At 52.6% G+C, this 19,608-nt stretch overlaps 2 long non-coding RNA genes across 3 annotated transcripts; both read left to right on the top strand.

The window, feature by feature from the left end:
- The first annotated feature begins 1,071 nt into the window (after positions 1 to 1,071).
- On the top strand, positions 1,072 to 4,234 carry LOC128813960 (uncharacterized). Its single transcript, XR_008439225.1, has 5 exons — positions 1,072 to 1,123; positions 1,326 to 1,397; positions 1,485 to 1,586; positions 3,808 to 3,879; positions 4,082 to 4,234. It is a non-coding gene; the product is annotated as an uncharacterized LOC128813960 (long non-coding RNA).
- Positions 4,235 to 8,221: 3,987 nt separating this feature from the next.
- LOC128813962 (uncharacterized) lies at positions 8,222 to 9,484 on the top strand. 2 transcript variants are annotated; one of them, XR_008439228.1, is made up of 3 exons: positions 8,222 to 8,291; positions 8,777 to 8,942; positions 9,466 to 9,484. It is a non-coding gene; the product is annotated as an uncharacterized LOC128813962 (long non-coding RNA). The 2 variants fall into 2 exon arrangements; XR_008439227.1 differs by lacking the exon at positions 9,466 to 9,484 and having other exon boundaries at positions 8,777 to 9,020.
- The last annotated feature ends 10,124 nt before the right edge of the window (positions 9,485 to 19,608 follow it).

The following is a 19,608-nucleotide window of genomic DNA, read 5'->3' as shown; positions in this document are numbered from 1 at the left end:
ACCTGGGAGAGACTGCACAGGGAGCCCATGGTGGGGAAAGGGCAGAGGGCAGGAGCAAGGAAGGCTCCAGTGTGTCCTGAGAGGGACTGGCTATGTCCCCTTGGGCTGAGGAAGCTGTCCCAAGAGAGGGAGCGCAGGAGGGAAGGAATGGTTCTGGCATTCGTGCTGCAGTTATCCCTAGGGCTTTAGGGACGTTTCCCTCTGTGGGAGGGAGAGGGCCCCAGGGCCCTTGGGCTACTCCAGCCACCCCTCCAGGGATGTTGCACAGGGCCTGCAAAAAGGATGGAGAGTGAGCAGGAGCCAGCCCTGAGCTGCCCAGGCCCTTGTGCATCTTTGGCCATGCCCATTGACATCAGGCTCCCATGGCCTTAGCCGACCCCCTTGCAGTGCCCAGTTCCCTGAGGCAAAAGGGGATCCCAGCACACCATGGAAGCAGTTCTGTTTTATGCTCCCTTCTAGACTGGGATCATGACATGGATTCCCTGCTCGTCCTTCTGGGTCACAGTTTGAAGACCTTGGCACAAGCTGTAGCCAAGTTCTCAAAGTCCATTTTTACTTAGAGTATAATCAGTCAATGTGGCACGAGCTCGCACTTGTGCCACTTTGCTTAAGAATAGGCAGGGTGTTGAATTCCGGAAGCCTTGTCCTGGAGCCCTGAGCGATCCCACAGGATCACTGTCAGTGGGAGGAAGGAGCATTTGGCTGTCCATCTTCCTCCCATGTGCAATGCCAGTGTGTCCTTCTGTGTGCTCTGTGCAGCCAGGGAGAAGAGCAGAGAGGGAAGGGGCCGGGCCCAGGGCTGTGCCCCGGGGCTGAGCCTTTCACAGCTCCTTTGCCGGCCCCAGGGAGCCTGAGCTGCTCCTGCTGCTGCTGCTGCTGCTGCCAAGGCCTGGCCCTGGCTGGGGCTGGGTTTAGAGCTGCTGGCAGCTCCAGGGAGTCCTTTCTGCCCCGACTGCCCAGCAAGGGGCTCCTTCCATCCCAGTGTGGGGCCGCCACAGGCACGTGCTCCCCCTGCCCCTGCTCCTGAGTGGGAGGCAGAGCTGAGCGAGTGCCAACCCTGTTAGTGAAAGCGATCTGGCTTCCCAACCCACATTCAGGATTGAGCCTCTGGGAGATGCTGAGGGTAGGTCAAGGCCTTTCCCCCTGGGAGAGCTGCCAGCTCAGAGCCCAAAGCTCGGCCAGGGGGGCATCGCTGCAGGTGCCAGGACAGAACCATGCACGTCTGTGCCCTCGCCCTGCGCCGTCCCCTCAGCGCTCCTGCGGCTCAGTGCTGCTCGTGCAGAACTGCAGAGATGACAGAAGCTTCTGTGGCTGTTGGGTTACAGGTGTGTCTGCAGGGAGGACTTTTCCTGCTCCTTTGGTGGATGTTGCACGCAAGCCCAGCTCCCATCGCAGGGGTGAGTAGTGTGTCCCTGCTGAGCCCACAGGCTGAGCCCTGGTTTTGTGGGATCCATTCCTGGGAAATGGAACTCTGTTGCTCTAAGGTCCTCCAGTGGGAAAGAACAAAGCTAAAGGACACAAGAAAGCCCAGGAACCATCCAAACGCATGGGACAGCTGTTGAGGGAAATGGAACAGGCAGGACAAGGTGGGTGCATTTCCCTCAGCCTTCCCCTGGGACTCAGCAGCCGGGGGCGTTCCCTGCACATCTGGACACACCGTGCCCGGCACAGCGGGAAGGGATCCATGGCAGCCTGGCTGCCCCGCTGCTGCTTTCACGGCCTGCAGGGCTGTTTCCCAGCCTGGCCTGGCTGCAGCTTCTCCCCAGCCGCTGCAGGAAGGCATTTGGCAGCAGCTGACAGGGAGCCCAAACTGCACCATGGGCCATGCACACCCTGAGATCCCCTGCAATTTCCTGGTCCCCAGGCAGCTAAGGAGGGGTGGTGGTTTGGAGAAGGGAGGGCCCTGGCCTGCCCAAAAAGTTCATACGAGTTCCTTGTGGCTTTGGTCCGCCTACGGCCTCAGGCAGCCGGGATGCCCAGCTAGCACTGCCTTTTGGTGAGGCCGTAGCCGCCGTGTGCACGGGCGCTCCAGGGCTATGGCGTTCGCCTCCCTGCTAGTGCTGAGCGCTCCGGCGTGGGTACGCAGCTTTAGTAGCTTCACGCTGAGAGGAAGCAAAGGGACGAGAGAGGCACACTTTGCTTGCGAGCCTGAGAATGTTTTATTTCCCACGTGGTCACAGCGATGGGCAGGGCGACCGTCCCCAGGTCGGTGCAAGGCAAAATGGCGACAGGACAAGAGAGGGCATTAGGTTAAATAGGGGGCGGGAGAACAGGGGTGGGAAACCCCCTCGCCCGATAGGGACAGACAACAGGGGAGTGACATAGAGCATAACAACTATGGGAACATAACAGAGGTGGGTACGGTGTTCTGGGACAAATAGCATTGCAAAGGTGGGGTGACTGATACAGAACTTTCAAGAAGAATCAGGGAGTGGCTACGAGATTGACATGTAAGAGCTCCTGTGGTAGCCAACTTGGATTGCTGAGCCTCTGGGCCTGAGCCCTGCTGAGGTTTGAGCTGCCATTTCTGCTCCTTCGCAGTGCGGGCACAGCCCAGACAAGATCGGCACAGCCCAGAGGAATTATCCCGAGCAGGCTCAGGGCACTCGGGTACTGAGCAGTCTTGCTGGGGTCCCTCCGTGGGAGACACATCCCGAAACCTGGGAGAGACTGCACGGGGAGCCCATGGTGGGGAAAGGGCAGAGGTCAGGAGCAAGGAAGGCTCCAGTGTGTCCTGAGAGGGACTGGCTATGTCCCCTTGGGCTGAGGAAGCTGTCCCAAGAGAGGGAGTGCAGGAGGGAAGGAATGGTTCTGGCATTCGTGCTGCAGTTATCCCTAGGGCTTTAGGGACGTTTCCCTCTGTGGGAGGGAGAGGGCCCCAGGGCCCTTGGGCTACTCCAGCCACCCCTCCAGGGATGTTGCACAGGGCCTGCAAAAAGGATGGAGAGTGAGCAGGAGCCAGCCCTGAGCTGCCCAGGCCTTTGTGCATCTTTGGCCATGCCCATTGACATCAGGCTCCCATGGCCTTAGCCGACCCCCTTGCAGTGCCCAGTTCCCTGAGGCAAAAGGGGATCCCAGCACACCATGGAAGCAGTTCTGTTTTATGCTCCCTTCTAGACTGGGATCATGACATGGATTCCCTGCTTGTCCTTCTGGGTCACAGTTTGAAGACCTTGGCACAAGCTGTAGCCAAGTTCTCAAAGTCCATTTTTACTTAGAGTATAATCAGTCAATGTGGCACAAGCTCACATTTGTGCCACTTTGCTTAAGAATAGGCAGGTTGTTGAATTCCAGAAGCCTTGTCCTGGAGCCCTGAGCGATCCCACAGGATCACTGTCAGTGGGAGGAAGGAGCATTTGGCTGTCCATCTTCCTCCCATGTGCAATGCCAGTGTGTCCTTCTGTGTGCTCTGTGCAGCCAGGGAGAAGAGCAGAGAGGGAAGGGGCCGGGCCCAGGGCTGTGCCCCGGGGCTGAGCCTTTCACAGCTCCTTTGCCGGCCCCAGGGAGCCTGAGCTGCTCCTGCTGCTGCTGCTGCCAAGGCCTGGCCCTGGCTGGGGCTGGGTTTAGAGCTGCTGGCAGCTCCAGGGAGTCCTTTCTGCCCCGACTGCCCAGCAAGGGGCTCCTTCCATCCCAGTGTGGGGCCACCACAGGCACGTGCTCCCCCTGCCCCTGCTCCTGAGTGGGAGGCAGAGCTGAGCGAGTGCCTTGGAGGCCACCAATCACCCAGGGGCACTCTCTGCCACTCTGGCCTGAAGGAGAATCTTCAGCAGAGACACAGGAGCTGTTCTGTGCTGCCTTTCTTTGCAGATAACCCTGTTGGTGAAAGCGATCTGGCTTCCCAACCCACATTCAGGATTGAGCCTCTGGGAGATGCTGAGGGTAGGTCAAGGCCTTTCCCCCTGGGAGAGCTGCCAGCTCAGAGCCCAAAGCTCGGCCAGGGGGGCATCGCTGCAGGTGCCAGGACAGAACCATGCACGTCTGTGCCCTCGCCCTGCGCCATCCCCTCAGCGCTCCTGCGGCTCAGTGCTGCCCGTGCAGATCTGCAGAGATGACAGAAGCTCCTGTGGCTGTTGGGTTACAGGTGTGTCTGCAGGGAGGACTTTTCCTGCTCCTTTGGTGGATGTTGCACGCAAGCCCAGCTCCCATCGCAGGGGTGAGTAGTGTGTCCCTGCTGAGCCCACAGGCTGAGCCCTGGTTTTGTGGGATCCATTCCTGGGAAATGGAACTCTGTTGCTCTAAGGTCCTCCAGTGGGAAAGAACAAAGCTAAAGGACACAAGAAAGCCCAGGAACCATCCAAACGCATGGGACAGCTGTTGAGGGAAATGGAACACGCAGGACAAGGTGGGTGCATTTCCCTCAGCCTTCCCCTGGGACTCAGCAGCCGGGGGCGTTCCCTGCACATCTGGACACACCGTGCCCGGCACAGCGGGAAGGGATCCATGGCAGCCTGGCTGCCCCGCTGCTGCTTTCACGGCCTGCAGGGCTGTTTCCCAGCCTGGCCTGGCTGCAGCTTCTCCCCAGCCACTGCAGGAAGGCATTTGGCAGCAGCTGACAGGGAGCCCAAACTGCACCATGGGCCATGCACACCCTGAGATCCCCTGCAATTTCCTGGTCCCCAGGCAGCTAAGGAGGGGTGGTGGTTTGGAGAAGGGAGGGCCCTGGCCTGCCCAAAAAGTTCATACGAGTTCCTTGTGGCTTTGGTCCGCTACGGCCTCAGGCAGCCGGGATGCCCAGCTAGCACTGCCTTTTGGTGAGGCCGTAGCCGCCGTGTGCACAGGCGCTCCAGGGCTATGGCGTTCGCCTCCCTGCTAGTGCTGAGCGCTCCGGCGTGGGTACGCAGCTTTAGTAGCTTCACGCTGAGAGGAAGCAAAGGGACGAGAGAGGCACACTTTGCTTGTGAGCCTGAGAATGTTTTATTTCCCGCGTGGTCACAGTTTGAAGACCTTGGCACAAGCTGTAGCCAAGTTCTCAAAGTCCATTTTTACTTAGAGTATAATCAGTCAATGTGGCACAAGCTCACACTTGTGCCACTTTGCTTAAGAATAGGCAGGTTGTTGAATTCCAGAAGCCTTGTCCTGGAGCCCTGAGCGATCCCACAGGATCACTGTCAGTGGGAGGAAGGAGCACTTGGCTGTCCATCTTCCTCCCATGTGCAATGCCAGTGTGTCCTTCCGTGTGCTCTGTGCAGCCAGGGAGAAGAGCAGAGAGGGAAGGGGCCGGGCCCAGGGCTGTGCCCCGGGGCTGAGCCTTTCACAGCTCCTTTGCCGGCCCCAGGGAGCCTGAGCTGCTCCTGCTGCTGCTGCTGCCAAGGCCTGGCCCTGGCTGGGGCTGGGTTTAGAGCTGCTGGCAGCTCCAGGGAGTCCTTTCTGCCCCGACTGCCCAGCAAGGGGCTCCTTCCATCCCAGTGTGGGGCCGCCACAGGCACGTGCTCCCCCTGCCCCTGCTCCTGAGTGGGAGGCAGAGCTGAGCGAGTGCCTTGGAGGCCACCAATCACCCAGGGGCACTCTCTGCCACTCTGGCCTGAAGGAGAATCTTCAGCAGAGACACAGGAGCTGTTCTGTGCTGCCTTTCTTTGCAGATAACCCTGTTGGTGAAAGCGATCTGGCTTCCCAACCCACATTCAGGATTGAGCCTCTGGGAGATGCTGAGGGTAGGTCAAGGCCTTTCCCCCTGGGAGAGCTGCCAGCTCAGAGCCCAAAGCTCGGCCAGGGGGGCATTGCTGCAGGTGCCAGGACAGAACCATGCACGTCTGTGCCCTCGCCCTGCGCCGTCCCCTCAGCGCTCCTGCGGCTCAGTGCTGCTCGTGCAGAACTGCAGAGATGACAGAAGCTTCTGTGGCTGTTGGGTTACAGGTGTGTCTGCAGGGAGGACTTTTCCTGCTCCTTTGGTGGATGTTGCACGCAAGCCCATCTCCCATCGCAGGGGTGAGTAGTGTGTCCCTGCTGAGCCCACAGGCTGAGCCCTGGTTTTGTGGGATCCATTCCTGGGAAATGGAACTCTGTTGCTCTAAGGTCCTCCAGTGGGAAAGAACAAAGCTAAAGGACACAAGAAAGCCCAGGAACCATCCAAACGCATGGGGCAGCTGTTGAGGGAAATGGAACGGGCAGGACAAGGTGGGTGCATTTCCCCCAGGCTACCCCTGGGACTCAGCAGCCGGGGGCGTTCCCTGCACATCTGGACACATCGTGCCCGGCACAGCGGGAAGGGATCCATGGCAGCCTGGCTGTCCCGCTGCTGCTTTCACGGCCTGCAGGGCTGTTTCCCAGCCTGGCCTGGCTGCAGCTTCTCCCCAGCCGCTGCAGGAAGGCATTTGGCAGCAGCTGACAGGGAGCTCAAACTGCACCATGGGCCGTGCACAACCTGAGATCCCCTGCAATTTCCCAGTCTTTGGGTAGATCAGGAGGGGTGGTGGTTTGGAAAAGAGAGAGGCCTGTCACAGCCCCATGTGCCTGGGCCTTATCCTGATCCTTATCCATGTGTTTGACAAGTATTGCCTCCTGAAGTTTCCACCTCCCCCGTGGGTAATGGTTCCATGTGATCCAGCTCTGCCTCTTCCTTTCTCAGGGATGGACAGAGAGGCTTTATGGAAGGCAGCATTTCCTGAAGGAAGGGAGGCAATTCCAGGCATGGGCACAGTCACAGGAGGTAATTGCTCTGCTGAGCTCAGCCCTCGGTGAGGCTGTGGGGCAGAAGCTCTTCCCCAAGGCCCTGAGCTGTGTGAGAGGGTCTGACTGTTCCTTGGCCTGTCTAAGCTCACTGAGCAGAGATAGGCAAGAAGGGATAGTTGTGGCACTGCCTGCTGCCGATTACGCCAGGGATTTAGTGAGGGTATCCTCTGTGGGAGTGAGAGAACCACCATGGGCCCTGGGCAGGAGCAGCCACCCCTCCAGGCATGTTGCACAGGGCCTGCAAAGAGTGTGGAGAGTGACCAGGAGCCAGCCCAGAGCTCCCCAGCCAGGCCCCTGTGCATCTTTGGCCATGTCCATTGACATCGGGCTCCCACGGCCTTAGCCCACCCCCTTGCAGTGCCCAGTTCCCTGAGGCAGAGGGAGAGCCCTGCACACCATGGGAATGCTTCTGATCTGTGCTTCTCTCTAGATTGGGATCGTGACATGGCTTCTCTGGGAGGCCTAGCACAAGACAGTTTGAAATCCATGGAAAATTCTGCAGGCAAGTTCTCAATGTCCCTTTTCCTGAGAGAATAATCAGTGTCAGTGTGGCAAGACCTCACTCATGTGCCATTTACCTTAAGGTTGTTGAGATCAGGAAAACCTGCCCTGCTCCCTTCTAGAGCCCTGAGTGATCCCACAGAATCACTGTCAGTGGGAGGAAGGAGCATTTGGCTGTCCATCTTCCTCCCATGTGCAATGCCAGTGTGTCCTTCCGTGTGCTCTGTGCAGCCAGGGAGAAGAGCAGAGAGGGAAGGGGCCGGGCCCAGGGCTGTGCCCCGGGGCTGAGCCTTTCACAGCTCCTTTGCCGGCCCCAGGGAGCCTGAGCTGCTCCTGCGGCTGCTGCTGCTGCTGCCAAGGCCTGGCCCTGGCTGGGGCTGGGTTTAGAGCTGCTGGCAGCTCCAGGGAGTCCTTTCTGCCCCGACTGCCCAGCAAGGGGCTCCTTCCATCCCAGTGTGGGGCCGCCGCAGGCACGTGCTCCCCCTGCCCCTGCTCCTGAGTGGGAGGCAGAGCTGAGCGAGTGCCTTGGAGGCCACCAATCACCCAGGGGCACTCTCTGCCACTCTGGCCTGAAGGAGAATCTTCAGCAGAGACACAGGAGCTGTTCTGTGCTGCCTCTCTTTGCAGATAACCCTGTTGGTGAAAGTGATCTGGCTTCCCAATCCACATTCAGGATTGAGCCTCTGGGAGATGCTGAGGGTAGGTCAAGGCCTTTCCCCCTGGGAGAGCTGCCAGCTCAGAGCCCAAAGCTCAGCCAGGGGGGCATCGCTGCAGGTGCCAGGGCAGAACCATGCACGTGTGTGCCCTCGCCCTGCGCCATCTCCTCACGACTTCTGCACAGGCCTGGCAGCTGTTTGGAGGTGGGAGGGCACTGGCCCAGTCCCAAAAACCCATATGTTTTTCTGATCCTTAACCATGACTTTGAAAAGCATTGTCTCATGAAAATGCCACCTCCCTGAATGGTAGATAGTTCCATCTGATCCAGCTGTCCCTCTTCCTTTGACAAGTGATGGACGAAAAATCTCAGCAGAAGGAGGCACATCCCGGAGGCAGCAGTGGCTCAGTGGCAAGCTCTGCTGCAGGAAGGAAGGCAATGCCAGGCACGGGCACAGGCACAGGAGGTAATTGCTGTGCCAGGCTCAGCAGGGCTCAGCCCTCGGCGGGGCTGTGTGGCAGCAGCTCTTCCCCCAGGCCCTGCCCTTGCACGGCCCGGCAGCAGCCAAAGCTGGAGGCGCCTCGGCTTCCAGGCCTCTGGAGCTCGTTCAGAGCCCCGGGGAATCGGGACTCGCGCACCAACGCCCCTCCCGCTGCAGCTGCTCCCGGAGCTGGCCCTGAGTGCCCAGAGGCCCAAGGCACGGGAGCAGCCCCGAGAGGGAGCCCTGCTGCGAGCCCAGGGCCAGAGCCAGCCCTGGCTCCTGACTGGGCAGGGGCTGCACTGGCTCCTGACAGGGCCTGACTCTGTCCCCTGGGGCTGGGGGAGCTGTCCCAGGGCAGGGAGGGCCAGGGCTGGCAGGGGCTGCTCAGGGATGGGTTTGGCCGTATGCACCGTGCTGCCAGCTCAGCAGTGCAGCACAGCGCGGGCTCACGCTCCCCGTTGCTCCCACAGATGCAGCCAGCACCACAGCACCTGTTCCAGATTCCCAGAAGGGCATCGGAAGGGGTTGCCATTGGGAAGCACGCTGTTTGCTGCAGTTAATGGCAGATGTGCTTTTTTTTTGTCTTTTCTTCCTGTTGTTCTGTGTTGGAATCTGGTGCTTCTGGAAGATAATACAGTGAGTGTTTTTATCCTCTTTCCCTCAAACAGCTTCTTTTACAAGTCTAATATAGATGGGAAACATTCCCCGAGAGGCTGCAGTGGAGTTGTGGCCAGTCTGTGGTTGTCCAAAGAACTCTGCTGAGGGTTCTGCTGCTGCCCAGTGCTTTCATTGGCCTCTTAATTGCTGGGCCTTGTCCTGGGGGGCCCGCTGGGGCTGCAGCCAGTGCTGGCTCCCACTGAGGCTGCCTGGACAAGAGCAGGGGCACAGGGCAGAGGTGAGGCAAGGTAGGGAGGAGAAAGAGCAGGGACGAGATTGCCCTTGCAAGGCAGTCGCGCTCTGGGGCCCGCTCCTGGCCAGGGAGCCTGCCCAGAGCCGTGCCCTGCTCGCCGGGGCCTTGAGGGGCAGCTGTCCAGCTGGGCCAAGGTGTGCCAGCAGCTCCAGCTGGGCTGGGGAGCCTTGCCAGCTCTGGGCCCTGCTGTGCAGGAGGGTCCCAGTGTGCCACTGGCAGCTGGGGCCTCAGCCATTCCTCTCTCCACAGGACCGCCTCTGCAGCTTCAAAAGACCAGCCAAACAGCTCAGTCAGGGAGAACAGGACCTGTCATCTTGCATGTCCGTGCCAGTGTCCATTGTCCCTGCCACGGCTGCATTACCCACTGATTGGGGGGGACATGCTGCCACCACCCAGAACAGGACCCTCTGTCTCCGAGAGTGCTGACCCTGATGTCTGGCCAGGACTGAAGGTGGGCCCCTCCTGCCAGGGAAGGGCTTGAGCAACACCTTGGTGCTTCAGCTCTGGTCCCTGGCTGCTACCACCAGCACTGGCAAAGCTGCTTGTCTGGGCACAGCCAGTGCTGGGCAGGCAGCAGCTGGGCATCAGGTTGCTGAGACCAGCAGCCACTATGTTTATTTTTCATTTTGCTAGATTTAGGAATATTTTTCATAGAAAATTCTCCAAATATTTCGTCCCTTTCCCCAGAACTGTTCTATATTTTTCAAAGTAGTTTTAGAATTCAGAAAAACTTAGAACATTTTTACGCTTCTAGAATAAAAAATACAATTGCATTTCATTGGTAATCTCTACTCTACTAAGAACTAAGACACCCTAAGACTCACAGCCTGCTTCAGAGGCTCTTTTCCCACTGGAGACTTGTGCCTAATCACAACTACTAACATAAAACCTTTTTCCTGATGTGTTCTGGGACTTCTGACAAGCTCACCTCTCAGTCTTCAGAGGCAAACTTTGAGCACAGTGGCAATCTCTTCAAGTCACCATCTTGGTTTGCTTCTGCACAAACTGCCTCAGTTCTAGAGCAGGGGCTTCTCTCAGCTTCCTGCCGCCCCGCTCCCCCCAAGCCTGTCCTGAGCCCTCTCCTGCGGCTGCTGCGCTGCCATGGAGCTGCTGCAGAGCACAACAGCTCTGCCACAGCCGCTCAGCAGGACTGGAGAAGCTTTCTGGCCTTGCTTACTGGAGGCTGGTGGCTTCTCTAAGCACAAGTTGAGCTTTGGAATGCTGTGTCTCATTAAGCGCCTGCAGACCCGGTCCAGCAGGGTGGTCCACAGCTGGCTAATCCACAGGTGCCCAGATAATTATGGATAGCTCCACCAGAGAAACAGGAGGATGCTCAGGCTGCCTTATTCCATGAGGGTTTTATTGCAGGAGAAGCAGAGGGCGAGGGAGCTAGGAGAGGGAGAGGGAGACAACCTCTCAGAAAGGAGACAGACGCTGAGAGAGCCGAGGGAAGGCAGGGCCGGGGCACACAACAGTGGAGGGGTAGGAGTGGTCGTGGTACAAACGAACCAATAGGGGAAAGGCCAAAAGGAGGAACAAGGAGGGAGTAACATACACAGAACCAATGGAGAGAGGGGAAAGGAGTGGCTTTACAGAAAGAACCAATAGGGGTAACGAGAACAATGAACTTTCTGGAACAGGGCAGTAGACCAACTGTTGACTGACATAGATCAGGGAGGGCAAAACATCTGATAGATAAAATTCACTTCTACTGGTGTAAGCTCCCAGGGGAGCCCAGGGGCCCCTCCCACAGTGTCTCACCTTGCACAGGAACTGATGCTGCCTTTCTCATGGAGGCTAAACTCCCATGGGCTCTAAAAGCTTTCTTGCCAGCATAAGGCCTGGAAAACCATTTAATGCAGCCATTTAGTATTGAAAATGGCCCAGTCCCTGTATCAAAGTAGCTTGTTTAAATGCTGGAGCCCACCAGAGCATCCCTCCAGGGCATATCTTCCTCTCCCCCACCTCTGCCTCCATGACTGCCAAAACAGCACCTTTGACAGTTCTTTTCTCCAGAAGCTGAATGGCACCATTTTACTTGGGGGAGGAAAAAAAAGGGAAATGTTCTATGATACCAGCAGCAGCAGCAGCAGCAGCAGCAGAATGAGCCGCAAATTAGTGAAATGACATCAACAACTCAGACTGTGGACTTATTTCTCAGAGTGCAGCACTGGCTTTACTATCCCTTGAAAGTGCAGATGTGCTACAGTCTTTAAAATCAGTTTGATGCAGACCTAATTTGGAGTCAAGCATAACAAAAATCAAAAATAGGTGTGTGGATCATTTTCCCTGGTGTGTAAATACAGACGGTGTTGCAAGAATTACGTGAGAGTCAGAGCAGGACTGGTTCCCACTGCCCTTACAGCACTGCCCCTTTACAGCATCCTGCTCCCAGAAAGGTGCCCCAGCCCTGTGCTGCTGTTCCAGAAACACAAATACAGGGAACACAGTCTGGCATGAAAGGGGAAACAGACGTCATCTTTTTGGTGCTCCATCACTCTGCCTTAACATCCTTACATATTACTTTTGATTTAAAACCCTACAACGTTTATTTTTTATTTTTTTTTGACTTGGATGTAAAAGAAGAAAACTCCATGTGATCCCTGGGATGGGAAAGTGAAAAGCAGCGATGTTGTCCCTACAAAGAAAAAACAAGATCCTTGTGCTGATGATGTTGGGATGTGAGCAGCTGTGAGGTTCAGATTTCCTCCCAGAGTTTTATGTCCTTGATTCAGAAAGAGTCACGCTATTTCTTTAATAAAAACCAAACCCTGGCTCTCTGATAAAAACCTGTTTTCACTTGTCACCAAGGTAAATGCAGACATGGAACAGAAAACAGTGTTGGAGTTTGACTCAGCTGTATGGCCAAATCACCTGAAAGCAAAGCCCTCACAGTTACTGTAGGCCCTTGGAAATGTGTCTGTTAACTTAGAAATGAATAATGAAAAACATCTCTTTTCCTAAAAGGACAGTTATATTGTTGTGTAATAAAGAGCAGATGTCAAAAAGGATTTCAAAGACTTGGTAAAAAAAAACCTTAGGAAAACTGCACTGCTCTCCCTGACTTCACCAGAGCTGCTCCAGCCCCCCTAGTAAACATGACATACATGTGTTGTCACTTTGCTTCCATTTGGGAGCACAGTCCCTGGGAGCTCTGGCATGTCCTGAGCAGGGAATCTCTTCCCAGCAGCAGGGAATTTCCTGGAGTGCAACTGGCAGCAAAGGGCCAGCTCTTCTGAGAGGGAATGTCAGGCCAGATGTGAAGGGAAGCTCATCCCAAGGAGTAAAGCATGAGGCACAGCCAAGTACATGGGGCAGCACCAGACATGCGTGGGCTCTGGGCAGCCCCAGCTCTGCTCATCCTCATCCTGCAGGGACACCAGCCAGGACAGTCCCATGGAGAGCCAAGAGTGGGATCCTCAGCAGATGTGGCACAGCAGCCTTGCTTGGGCTTCAAGGAGCGTCCAGTTTACACTGCTGAGCAGCCAGCTCATTTCTTAAAGTGTTTAAACCACAGTACTGAGTTCAAGGTTCATGTGCAATTTTCTTAGACCACAGACTTGCAGCCAACTGTTTATCTGGTGTCTGGCCTAAGTGCTGATAAAGACTTGGCTGAAGTTTATACAATCTGCCATTAATAAATGCAATTTATTACAGTCTCAGGCAGACACGACCACTGCTGGCTCCATTAATGGTGCACTCAGCACAAGCGAGGAATTTGGTCTGAACAGAGACAAGACAAATTCATTTCTTGTCCCTAAATGCCTGGGATTTAGGTCAGGCCCAAGGCAAAAGATGGTGCAAATCTAAAGGCTCCATGTTAGAACTGTCAGGCTTTGCTAATATGAGCTCAGTTACTTTGATACAACCCAAAAGTGCACTTTATAATGCCAAAAAGCAAATTGCTTTAGACAGCAACCACACTCCAGCCTAGTCACAAGCCCTGAACATGACAAGATGTATGTCTGAGCTTCACTCTGCTCACCAGGAGTAGCTCTGAGGTGCAGCGGAACAGAGCACAGCTCATAAACACGTTCTCAGGACTGGAGTCATTGAGATCAGACACACACAAAAACTTTCACACTGGGCAGTCCAGGACCCTGTCTGCTCCCCCCTCACCCTCGTCTTTGTGCTTCCCCTTTGCCCAAAGCCCAGCTCAGGGCCAGCCCCAGCCGGGGGGGGGGGGGGGGGGGGGTCTGTGGTGAGTACCCCGCTGCAAACTCTGCAAGGACAAACATCTGCCAGGAATAACTTTGGTTTCAATTCATGCCTGATCAGAACAGAATTAATTCGAGGAAATCAGTTTATTTCGCAAATTCTGGCATATTTAAAATCCACATAATATAAAGGTGAGGCCCTGGCATAGGTTGTCCAGAGCAGCTGTGGCTGCCCCTGGATCCCTGGAAGTGTCCAAGCCCGGGTTGGACAGGGCTGGGAGCACCCTGGGACAGTGGAAGGTGTCCCTACCCATGGCAGGGCAGGGGTGGGAGTGGATGGGCTTTAAGGTCCCTTTCCAAACCCAAACCATTCTGAGATTCTGTTATTCTATAATGCATTGCCTGTAATAGATTTTAAATTTACATTTACAATTAATGCAATGTGTACAAACCTGATCCTTATGGAAGCTCTGCATATTTAAAAGAACTTATATTTAAATGTTATAGATCCAGTTCCTCCTTTGAAAAATTCCATGGCCCTATCTGAAAGCCAAGGGACATTTCTTTTCAAGAGCTGTGATGAATGAGATCCAGACCTGGGACTGTTTAATAAAGTATCATCCATGCCAAAATCCTCATCCAAATAAAAATTCCAAGAACAATTATGAGGATTCCAAATATAAAATACCTAGTTCTGCTTTTTTTAAAGCAAAAGAGAAATTTATAAATGCATGGATAAATCACTTTAAAAGTACACATCAAAAGATATTAAAAGGCAGACACCTAAAAGAATTTCTAAAATATTACTAAATTAGTGATTTTTGGTTTATCTTTTCAGCATCTAAACAATGCCACTGTGACTTACTGCTAAAGGATCCCAATGCATTTACTCATCTTAACCTGGAATTTGATCATTAGAATTTAAATCCTCTGGAACCTGACCCCCCTGGCCCAGCTCCAGCTGTTCCCCAAGTGCTGTCCCTGTCTCAGAGAGCAGAGATTGGAGATGCCCCTCCGCAGGAGCTGCAGCCCCTGGTCTGACCTCAATCTTCCCTTCTCCAGCTGAGCGAACCAAGTGCCCTCAGCTGTTCCTTGTGTGGTTTCCCATCCAGACTCTCCGCCAGCCGACACTCAGCTCTAAATTATGCAGGGTCTTCCAGAGTTGCTCTGCTGCCCTCGAGGCACTGAGCAAGGAGCTCAGGTGTTCACTGTCACCTGGGGCAGGGCAGCACAGCTGCCTTTGGGCACCAATTCAGCTCAAAGCAGAACCTGAGCATATGGCAGCACTGTCACAGTGACAGTGCAAAATACAAAAATCCATCTTATCCAAGAAGCAATTCAGGCAACCCCCATCATCTGCATTTCACACGTGCAGTGATTCATTTCCTCAGCAATAATGAAGCACTGTCCTCCAGTGGTTACAGCTCTGGGCATGGAGTGATGAGCCCCCCAGGCACCTCCTGCACAGCCCTTGGCCACTCAGGCCAGGTGTGCTCCAGGAAGCCACCAAGGTGCTTAACATGCACTAAAATAAACCTAGAGTGCCCAAATATTTTCAGAAATTTGGGTCCCAGCCAGCACATTCTGATGTCCCATTTGCAAGGTTAGGACCTTTTCTTTCTTTAAGAAGCCACGAGGACACAGAGATACCTCCCAGTGTAAACACAGCGCTGCTGTGGGAACAGGACAGGCATGGACAAGTCTTCACCACATGGAGAAGCTGCTGGGAGGCCCACAATATGGAGTGTTCTAACTCTGGCCCCCAAGAGTCTCTTGAAATAAAAGAATATCAAGCCACTCATTGTGAAGACTGCAGAAATCAGCTCAAATTGAACACATCTAGAATAAGTGGGGTATAGGGGATCCAGCACATCATAAACTTTGCCCTCAGCTTCTTTTGACAGGGGTTGAGAGGGAATTTGTTTCCCTGGTCATCATAAATACTGAGTACAGGGAGACTCCATGGAACATTAGTGCCCTTTTTTAGTATAAAACTACTGTATTATCAATGTCTTTGGGCAGGTAAACAAAGAAAGAGGTTTTTGGCTCCACATGCAAATCACACTGTTCTTTTCTAAAATGAGTCATTAAAGAATTTATTGGACTATCTCTGAAAAATTTAATCAAAAGTGCCAAAGCCAGGAAAGGTGTGGGTGAGACTTCAGCCCTGCTGTCAGCCAGTTTCAGACCAGAGCACAGGGACCCTGCAGGTCTAACTTTGGGTAAAGTGAACCTTTCTGTATTTTCCTCAGGAAAGTGACAGTCCATAGTAAGACCAGCTTGGCACAATTCTCCCGAAGCTGTGCTGTACTGAACTGAGACATCGAGTCCCAGTCAGCATGGTCACCACAACATGACTAGCTCATGGGTTTTTAGGGATCGCCTGTCCTGTCCACAATGTTTTGATTTATGCCAAGTACACTTCTGAAAGTATAGCTCATTTCTGCTTCAGCCCAGATTTAAGTGACTGGATCCTGGACATACTATCCCAGGTTAAGTTGATTAAAAATACTGTAATTAATAGAATTAGACTAAACATTCAATGTAACTAAATTAATCTCACCCAAAGCATGTAACACAGAGTAAAACAGGAGCATCTAACACAAATGCTGTCTGAAACCAGAAGGGATGGAAATTGGTTTAATCAGACCTCTCTACCTAGAGAATGTCATCCAGTACACGTAACAAAAACTCTTCAGTTCATTGCAAAGTTGGTGGCTTTCCAAGCAATAAGGCTTGTGATACATGGAGACATGTTACTAGGAAACTTGATTAAATGCTAGAGCTGAGAGAAAATTTTTTGACCTAGTGGGAGTCCTGGAATTTCTCAGAGCATTGCGTATTTGGAGCTGCATTTCAGCCAGAAGCAGCAGGCCAGCCTTCAACATTAAACAGTTCTCCAGAGCACTTACAGCTCTACAGTGGAGACAGAAAACCTAATCACATTTTAATTGAGCCACATCAGACTTCCAAATTCAACACACATTCAGGAGACATGTACTCCAATTACAATATAAACCCACTAGGCCCTTCTGCATAAGCAAGGAACTCAGCAAGGACAGACTGGAGAGTTTAAATGTGACCATGCACACAATGTCAACACTTCATCTGACAGCATTCCCATGGAGAGGCTTGCTGGCATCGCCTTCTCCTCAGGGCACTGCATTTCCCACTCCAAGGTTATGCAACCCCACCAAAGCAGCTGGAATTCCAATCAGCTGCTTGTAAACACTGGTCACCTCTCCCACTGCCATGTTTTCTCACTCTTCCCTACAGGGAGAGCCTGATGATGGTGAGATTGCCACAGCACCAGAGAGGACATTTCCTGGAAACAAGCCTGGCCACACAATTATGTTGCATAATGAAATGGACCAAGAAAGGGCTCAGGATTTACACAGTAGCTCACCACTTGTTAAACTAAGGACTTATGGGTTGTTCATTGCAGAGCACTTAATCTGTTGTAAATGCAATAAAATTTTAAACAACTTCATTTTAATACCACATCTCTTACAACATTACCGTACCTGTTCAATAAACCTGCAGTCTTATGAGGTGATGCTAATCCAGGACTGCACATTCCTAAGAGGATCATCCATAGAAACTTCTGCCTGCTCCTGCTGTAGCCCACAGAAAGACATTTCTGACTCTCAGCATACAGATCACCCCACAGAGCTGAGGAATAAGGAACACTTTAGTGGGATCAAGTTTTAAGTGGGTCACTGGAAATTGAACATCTGCTTCAACACAATGTAACTGAGTCTCCCTAATTCAAAATCAAACTGGACTGAAGCATTCCTCATAAAAACCAGGAGGAAACCTGTCTGAAACCAGTCCTGCTGACTCCTGGCAGTCACTGTCAGCAGGACTCTTCCCTGTGGGCTCTAGCTGCTTGCAGTGCTGCAGATGGTGATCCTGAGCAGAGCCCAGACTGCTCCACAAGCTCCAACATGGAGCACCTACCTGGCCACAAATTCCCTTTGCATCCCCCTCACACTTTTAAACTCTAAACAGCACCCAAAGATCTTTTTTTTGCCCCAGGCTTAAGAGATATAAAGGCAACTGTAATAATTATTGCTTTAGCTGTATTTATTCCAAGCCCTGATTGCACCCAGGGATGATTCTGCACTATTCTCCTTGTCCTATCAAAGGTTTTTCCCAGGTACTCCCCTGTTTAGTGCTACACAGAGAGCTCAAGATGCATTTCATGGTCACAGAAGAACCAAAATGGCCTTTTCCTGCCACGTTCCTGTATGACATGAGTTTGGAAAGATGTATTTATTACATGTTGAACCTCATGCACTTCAAGGCCAGGCTGGACGTGTCTTAGAGCACTATGGGACAGTGGAAGGTGTCCCTGCCCATGGCAGGGGATGGCACTGGATGAGCTTTGAGGTCCTTCCAACCCAAACTGTTCTGGGATTCTGCAATTTCAAAGAGAGTCAAGCAGCTCAAAAGCAGAAACACTGATTGAAATGAACAGGGCTAACGCCTTTATTAATGTTCAGCTCTTTATTAAAAAGATCAGCTGGGCAGGGGGCTCGACGCAGAGCTCGCCCCCGCAGTCGTAGCTTTCCAAGGCAGCCGAAAGGAAGGCGGCGTGCAGAGTCCGTCACTGGAGTCCCGAGCAGCAGCTGTCCTTTCTCCTTTCCTTGTGGCACACCGATGGCCCAAGGATGAGGAGGCGTGGTGTGCAGAGTCTGTTGCTGAAGTCCAGAACAACAGCTGTCCCCACTCCTTCCGTGGTGGCAGCACCAGGGCTCTCTGTCCCTATCTCCCTGCTTCTCAGAGCCTAATGTAGTCTGTTCTTTCTTAGATGATGGCGATGGTTAAAAGTCAATCAGGGGATGTGTTTCCCTCTTCCTCAGCTAGGGCACACTCTACTGTGTTCAGTTTTTGATTTTTATTCCTCTTTATCTCCTAAAAATACTCCCATGATCCTAGGAGGTTTTTATTTGCATGTTAGTCCCAGAGTGGCAGCGTGGAGGGGTGGGAGGCCAGTTATCTCCAGGTAGTTTAGAGAAAACAAACAGAGCAATTAGCTAATTAGCATTTCAGTATCGGTACTTAGCTAGAGTTAGTAGTTTTTCTAGTGTTGCCATGGGAACTAGGAAGGCCCTGCCCACGTCTCTGGGGAACACCTGGAAACTGTTCATAACACTGATGATACTGCCCCTCACTTCTCTGTTGAAGGAAAAGCTGCATGTTTGTCTAAGACTGAGCCATGCTTACAATTGGTCTGACAGCGCAGCAACCACAAACCCAATCCAGAGTCTGATAATTTTTTATGAATTTGACAACATTTTATCTCTTATTTTAGGCCTGTTTAAAAAAGCCTTTCTAAAGAAGAAAAGTTCAACCCTCCTCTCAATGAATAATGGAACCATGTCCTGTAGGTAACAGGTGGCTTTAAGACACCCAACTTTGCCTTCAGCTTCTTTGACAGAGGTTGAGAGGGAATTTGTTTCCCTGATCATCATATGACTAAGTTTAAAGGAAATTTATCATTTGGTTCAAGCAGAGCATTGCTATTTCCTCTATGGAAATAGAAACACTAAATCATACATTTTTCTCACATACCATATTTTAAAGGTCTGCATTCTTTCATGTCTCAGGCTCAAACATTCCCACAGCTAAAGCTGAATATGAAAGTATTCAACCCTTAAAGCACTCCCAACTCCAGCAACCCAAAAGATACCCCAGTTCTACTTGCAGCCTTGTTCATCCAATATAAATAACTCAGGCTGCTCACTGGAGATTTATTAAGATGCTCATTTCACTGTTGGCCTTGGCAGACGTGTCCAGGTTTAGAGTGAAAGACAGCAAAACTTGACAAACCTTAAATCCCAGTGTTGCAGAATTCTATTAGGTAACAGAGGGAAAAGATAATTAGCTGACAACTCAACCATCACATGCTTCATTAGGAGCCTCATTCCTCTCAGACACAGTCTCTCCCAGATTTTATCTTCAGGACAATGAAGGCTATTGTTTGCCTTGAACTGGCAAAAAACAAGACAAGCTCATGAAACCTGAAGAAGGAACAAGCCTGTATTCCTCTCTAAATTCAGTGCTGTGCTTACACATTAGCGACTTCCAGTTGTAAACTGGCCTGGGAATGCTGGGTTCGGGATATTTGGTGGTAAAAAGCTCCAGAAGTTGCCTTACCAGCCTCTCTCTGCAAGGAGAAGGAGTTAATCCAATCCTTGGTGGCAGGAGAAACCTGTTAAATCATCACCAT

The sequence above is a fragment of the Vidua macroura genome, chromosome 13, assembly GCF_024509145.1.
Source record: "Vidua macroura isolate BioBank_ID:100142 chromosome 13, ASM2450914v1, whole genome shotgun sequence".
Taxonomy (NCBI): Eukaryota; Metazoa; Chordata; class Aves; order Passeriformes; family Viduidae; genus Vidua; species Vidua macroura.
This window is presented reverse-complemented; position numbering and strand designations above follow the sequence as displayed.